Genomic DNA, 7598 nt, shown 5'->3' on the forward strand with positions numbered 1-7598 from the left:
CCTAGGGCTCCGAAACGATTTTGTAATTCACTCATATTTCTCTCTAACAAGCTCTAATTTTTTTGAAACTTTTCCCATCTAAATAATATTATATAGGGCAATTATTGACCATGAATTTGTGTCCTAATTTAACCAAACAAAAAAATTGACCTTTCAGGCGAAATCTCCTAGGCAGCTGCCTAGGGCTACAAAGCGATTTCGTAATTCCCTCATATTTCTCTCTAACAAGCTCTAATTTTTTTGAACCTTTTCCCATCTCAAAAATATTATATAGGGCTATTATTGACCATGAATTGGGGTCCTAATTCAACCAAATAAAAAAAGTGACCTTTCAGGCCAAATCTCCTAGGCAGCTGCCTTGGGCTCCGAAGCGATCTCGTAATTCACTCATATTTCTCTCTAACAAGCTCTAATTTTTTTGAACCTTTTACCATCTCTATAATATTAAATAGGACTATTATTGACCATGAATTGGGGTCCTAATTCAAACAAACAAAAAAATTGACCTATCAGGCCAAATCTCCTAGGCGCTGCCTAGGGCTCCGAAGCGATCTCGTAATTCCCTCATATTTATCTCTAACAATCTCTAATTATTTTGAACCATTTCCCATCTCAATAATATTATATAGGGCTATTATTGACCATGAATTGGGGTCCTAATTCAACCAAACAGAAAAATTGACCTTTCAGGCCAAATCTCCTTGGCAGCGGCCTAGGGCTCCGAAGCGATTTCGTAATTCACTCATATTTCACTCTAACAAGCTCTAATTTTTTTGAACATTTTCCCATATCAATAATATTATTTAGGGCTATTATTGACCATGAATTGGGGTCCTAATTCAAAGAAACAAAAAAATTGACCTTTCAGGACAAATCTCCTAGGCAGCTGCCTAGGGCTCCGAAGCGATTTCGTAATTCACTCATATTTCTCTTTAACAAGCTCTAATTTTTTTGATTCTTTTCCCATCTCTATAATATTATATAGGGCAATTATTGACCGTGAATTGGGGACCTAATTCAACCAAACAAAAAAATTGACCTTTCAGGCCAAATCTCCTCGGCAGCGGCCTAGGGCTCCGAAGCGATTTCGTAATTCACTCATATTTCTCTCTAACAAGCTCTAATATTTTTGAGTCTTTTCCCATCTCTATAATATTTTATAGGGCTATTATTGACCGTGAATTGGGGTCCTAATTCAGCCAAACAAAAAAATTGACCTTTCAGGCCAAATCTCCGAGGCAGCTGCCTAGGGCTCCGAAGCTATTTTGTAATTCACTCATATTTCTCTCTAACAAGCTCTAATTTTTTTGAAACTTTTCCCATCTAAATAATATTATATAGGGCAATTATTGACCATGAATTGGTGTCCTAATTTAACCAAACAAAAAAATTGACCTTTCAGGCGAAATCTCCTAGGCAGCTGCCTAGGGCTACAAAGCGATTTCGTAATTCCCTCATATTTCTCTCTAACAAACTCTAATTTTTTTGAACCTTTTCCAATCTCAATAATATTATATAGGGCTATTATTGACCGTGAATTGGAGTCCTAATTCAACCAAACAAAAAAATTGACCTTTCAGGCCAAATCTCCTAGGCAGCTGCCTAGGGCTCCGAAGCGATTTTGTAATTCACTCATATTTCTCTCTAACAAGCTCTAATTTTTTTGAAACTTTTCCCATCTAAATAATATTATATTGGGCAATTATTGACCATGAATTGGTGTCCTAATTTAACCAAACAAAAAAATTGACCTTTCAGGCGAAATCTCCTAGGCAGCTGCCTAGGGCTACAAAGCGATTTCGTAATTCCCTCATATTTCTCTCTAACAAGCTCTAATTTTTTTGAACCTTTTCCCATCTCAATAATATTATATAGGGCTATTATTGACCATGAATTGGGGTCCTTATTCAACCAAATAAAAAAATTGGCCTTTCAGGCCAAATCTCATAGGCAGCTGCCTTGGGCTCCGAAGCGATCTCGTAATTCACTCATATTTCTCTCTAACAAGCTCTAATTTTTTTGAAACTTTTCCCATCTAAATAATATTATATAGGGCAATTATTGACCATGAATTGGTGTCCTAATTTAACCAAACAAAAAAATTGACCTTTCAGGCGAAATCTCCTAGGCAGCTGCCTAGGGCTACAAAGCGATTTCGTAATTCCCTCATATTTCTCTCTAACAAACTCTAATTTTTTTGAACCTTTTCCAATCTCAATAATATTATATAGGGCTATTATTGACCGTGAATTGGGGTCCTAATTCAACCAAACAAAAAAATTGACCTTTCAGGCCAAATCTCCTAGGCAGCTGCCTAGGGCTCCGAAACGATTTTGTAATTCACTCATATTTCTCTCTAACAAGCTCTAATTTTTTTGAAACTTTTCCCATCTAAATAATATTATATAGGGCAATTATTGACCATGAATTTGTGTCCTAATTTAACCAAACAAAAAAATTGACCTTTCAGGCGAAATCTCCTAGGCAGCTGCCTAGGGCTACAAAGCGATTTCGTAATTCCCTCATATTTCTCTCTAACAAGCTCTAATTTTTTTGAACCTTTTCCCATCTCAATAATATTATATAGGGCTATTATTGACCATGAATTGGGGTCCTAATTCAACCAAATAAAAAAATTGACCTTTCAGGCCAAATCTCCTAGGCAGCTGCCTTGGGCTCCGAAGCGATCTCGTAATTCACTCATATTTCTCTCTAACAAGCTCTAATTTTTTTGAACCTTTTACCATCTCTATAATATTAAATAGGACTATTATTGACCATGAATTGGGGTCCTAATTCAACCAAACAAAAAAATTGACCTATCAGGCCAAATCTCCTAGGCGCTGCCTAGGGCTCCGAAGCGATCTCGTAATTCCCTCATATTTATCTCTAACAATCTCTAATTATTTTGAACCATTTCCCATCTCAATAATATTATATAGGGCTATTATTGACCATGAATTGGGGTCCTAATTCAACCAAACAGAAAAATTGACCTTTCAGGCCAAATCTCCTTGGCAGCGGTCTAGGGCTCCGAAGCGATTTCGTAATTCACTCATATTTCACTCTAACAAGCTCTAATTTTTTTGAACATTTTCCCATATCAATAATATTATTTAGGGCTATTATTGACCATGAATTGGGGTCCTAATTCAAAGAAACAAAAAAATTGACCTTTCAGGACAAATCTCCTAGGCAGCTGCCTAAGGCTCCGAAGCGATTTCGTAATTCACTCATATTTCTCTTTAACAAGCTCTAATTTTTTTGATTCTTTTCCCATCTCTATAATATAATATAGGGCAATTATTGACCGTGAATTGGGGACCTAATTCAACCAAACAAAAAAATTGACCTTTCAGGCCAAATCTCCTTGGCAGCGGCCTAGGGCTCCGAAGCGATTTCGTAATTCACTCATATTTCTCTCTAACAAGCTCTAATATTTTTGAATCTTTTCCCATCTCTATAATATTTTATAGGGCTATTATTGACCGTGAATTGGGGTCCTAATTCAGCCAAACAAAAAAATTGACCTTTCAGGCCAAATCTCCGAGGCAGCTGCCTAGGGCTCCGAAGCGATTTTGTAATTCACTCATATTTCACTCTAAAAATCTCTAATTTTTTTGAAACTTTTCCCATCTTAATAATATTATATAGGGCTATTATTGACTATGAATTGGGGTCCTAATTCAACCAAACAAAAAAATTTACCTTTCAGGCCAAATCTCCTAGGCAGCTGCCTAGGGCTCCGAAGCAATTTCGTAATTCACTCATATTTCACTCTAACAAGCTCTAAGTTTTTTGAACCTTTTCCCATCTCAATAATATTATATAGGGCTATTATTGACTATGAATTGGGGTCCTAATTCAACCAAACAAAAAAATTGACCTTTCAGGCGAAATATGCTAGGCAGCTGCCTAGGGCTCCGAAGCGATTTCGTAATTCACTCATATATCTCACTAACAAGCTCTAAATTTTTTGAACCTTTTCCAATCTCAATAATATTATATAGGGCTATTATTGACCGTGAATTGGAGTCCTAATTCAACCAAACAAAAAAATTGACCTTTCAGGCCAAGTCTCCTAGGCAGCTGCCTAGGGCTCCGAAGCGATTTTGTAATTCACTCATATTTCTCTCTAACAAGCTCTAATTTTTTTGAAACTTTTCCCATCTAAATAATATTATATTGGGCAATTATTGACCATGAATTGGTGTCCTAATTTAACCAAACAAAAAAATTGACCTTTCAGGCGAAATCTCCTAGGCAGCTGCCTAGGGCTACAAAGCGATTTCGTAATTCCCTCATATTTCTCTCTAACAAGCTCTAATTTTTTTGAACCTTTTCCCATCTCAATAATATTATATAGGGCTATTATTGACCATGAATTGGGGTCCTTATTCAACCAAATAAAAAAATTGGCCTTTCAGGCCAAATCTCCTAGGCAGCTGCCTTGGGCTCCGAAGCGATCTCGTAATTCACTCATATTTCTCTCTAACAAGCTCTAATTTTTTTGAAACTTTTCCCATCTAAATAATATTATATAGGGCAATTATTGACCATGAATTGGTGTCCTAATTTAACCAAACAAAAAAATTGACCTTTCAGGCGAAATCTCCTAGGCAGCTGCCTAGGGCTACAAAGCGATTTCGTAATTCCCTCATATTTCTCTCTAACAAACTCTAATTTTTTTGAACCTTTTCCAATCTCAATAATATTATATAGGGCTATTATTGACCGTGAATTGGGGTCCTAATTCAACCAAACAAAAAAATTGACCTTTCAGGCCAAATCTCCTAGGCAGCTGCCTAGGGCTCCGAAACGATTTTGTAATTCACTCATATTTCTCTCTAACAAGCTCTAATTTTTTTGAAACTTTTCCCATCTAAATAATATTATATAGGGCAATTATTGACCATGAATTTGTGTCCTAATTTAACCAAACAAAAAAATTGACCTTTCAGGCGAAATCTCCTAGGCAGCTGCCTAGGGCTACAAAGCGATTTCGTAATTCCCTCATATTTCTCTCTAACAAGCTCTAATTTTTTTGAACCTTTTCCCATCTCAAAAATATTATATAGGGCTATTATTGACCATGAATTGGGGTCCTAATTCAACCAAATAAAAAAAGTGACCTTTCAGGCCAAATCTCCTAGGCAGCTGCCTTGGGCTCCGAAGCGATCTCGTAATTCACTCATATTTCTCTCTAACAAGCTCTAATTTTTTTGAACCTTTTACCATCTCTATAATATTAAATAGGACTATTATTGACCATGAATTGGGGTCCTAATTCAAACAAACAAAAAAATTGACCTATCAGGCCAAATCTCCTAGGCGCTGCCTAGGGCTCCGAAGCGATCTCGTAATTCCCTCATATTTATCTCTAACAATCTCTAATTATTTTGAACCATTTCCCATCTCAATAATATTATATAGGGCTATTATTGACCATGAATTGGGGTCCTAATTCAACCAAACAGAAAAATTGACCTTTCAGGCCAAATCTCCTTGGCAGCGGCCTAGGGCTCCGAAGCGATTTCGTAATTCACTCATATTTCACTCTAACAAGCTCTAATTTTTTTGAACATTTTCCCATATCAATAATATTATTTAGGGCTATTATTGACCATGAATTGGGGTCCTAATTCAAAGAAACAAAAAAATTGACCTTTCAGGACAAATCTCCTAGGCAGCTGCCTAGGGCTCCGAAGCGATTTCGTAATTCACTCATATTTCTCTTTAACAAGCTCTAATTTTTTTGATTCTTTTCCCATCTCTATAATATTATATAGGGCAATTATTGACCGTGAATTGGGGACCTAATTCAACCAAACAAAAAAATTGACCTTTCAGGCCAAATCTCCTCGGCAGCGGCCTAGGGCTCCGAAGCGATTTCGTAATTCACTCATATTTCTCTCTAACAAGCTCTAATATTTTTGAGTCTTTTCCCATCTCTATAATATTTTATAGGGCTATTATTGACCGTGAATTGGGGTCCTAATTCAGCCAAACAAAAAAATTGACCTTTCAGGCCAAATCTCCGAGGCAGCTGCCTAGGGCTCCGAAGCTATTTTGTAATTCACTCATATTTCTCTCTAACAAGCTCTAATTTTTTTGAAACTTTTCCCATCTAAATAATATTATATAGGGCAATTATTGACCATGAATTGGTGTCCTAATTTAACCAAACAAAAAAATTGACCTTTCAGGCGAAATCTCCTAGGCAGCTGCCTAGGGCTACAAAGCGATTTCGTAATTCCCTCATATTTCTCTCTAACAAACTCTAATTTTTTTGAACCTTTTCCAATCTCAATAATATTATATAGGGCTATTATTGACCGTGAATTGGAGTCCTAATTCAACCAAACAAAAAAATTGACCTTTCAGGCCAAATCTCCTAGGCAGCTGCCTAGGGCTCCGAAGCGATTTTGTAATTCACTCATATTTCTCTCTAACAAGCTCTAATTTTTTTGAAACTTTTCCCATCTAAATAATATTATATTGGGCAATTATTGACCATGAATTGGTGTCCTAATTTAACCAAACAAAAAAATTGACCTTTCAGGCGAAATCTCCTAGGCAGCTGCCTAGGGCTACAAAGCGATTTCGTAATTCCCTCATATTTCTCTCTAACAAGCTCTAATTTTTTTGAACCTTTTCCCATCTCAATAATATTATGTAGGGCTATTATTGACCATGAATTGGGGTCCTAATTCAACCAAATAAAAAAATTGGCCTTTCAGGCCAAATCTCCTAGGCAGCTGCCTTGGGCTCCGAAGCGATCTCGTAATTCACTCATATTTCTCTCTAACAAGCTCTAATTTTTTTGAAACTTTTCCCATATAAATAATATTATATAGGGCAATTATTGACCATGAATTGGTGTCCTAATTTAACCAAACAAAAAAATTGACCTTTCAGGCGAAATCTCCTAGGCAGCTGCCTAGGGCTACAAAGCGATTTCGTAATTCCCTCATATTTCTCTCTAACAAACTCTAATTTTTTTGAACCTTTTCCAATCTCAATAATATTATATAGGGCTATTATTGACCGTGAATTGGGGTCCTAATTCAACCAAACAAAAAAATTGACCTTTCAGGCCAAATCTCCTAGGCAGCTGCTTAGGGCTCCGAAGCGATTTTGTAATTCACTCATATTTCTCTCTAACAAGCTATAATTTTTTTGAAACTTTTCCCATCTAAATAATATTATATAGGGCAATTATTGACCATGAATTTGTGTCCTAATTTAACCAAACAAAAAAATTGACCTTTCAGGCGAAATCTCCTAGGCAGCTGCCTAGGGCTACAAAGCGATTTCGTAATTCCCTCATATTTCTCTCTAACAAGCTCTAATTTTTTTGAACCTTTTCCCATCTCAATAATATTATATAGGGCTATTATTGACCATGAATTGGGGTCCTAATTCAACCAAATAAAAAAATTGACCTTTCAGGCGAAATCTCCTAGGCAGCTGCCTAGGGCTACAAAGCGATTTCGTAATTCCCTCATATTTCTCTCTAACAAACTCTAATTTTTTTGAACCTTTTCCAATCTCAATAATATTATATAGGGCTATTATTGACCGTGAATTGGAGTCCT

Source organism: Humulus lupulus, chromosome 5 (genome assembly GCF_963169125.1).
Source record: "Humulus lupulus chromosome 5, drHumLupu1.1, whole genome shotgun sequence".
Lineage (NCBI taxonomy): Eukaryota > Viridiplantae > Streptophyta > Magnoliopsida > Rosales > Cannabaceae > Humulus > Humulus lupulus.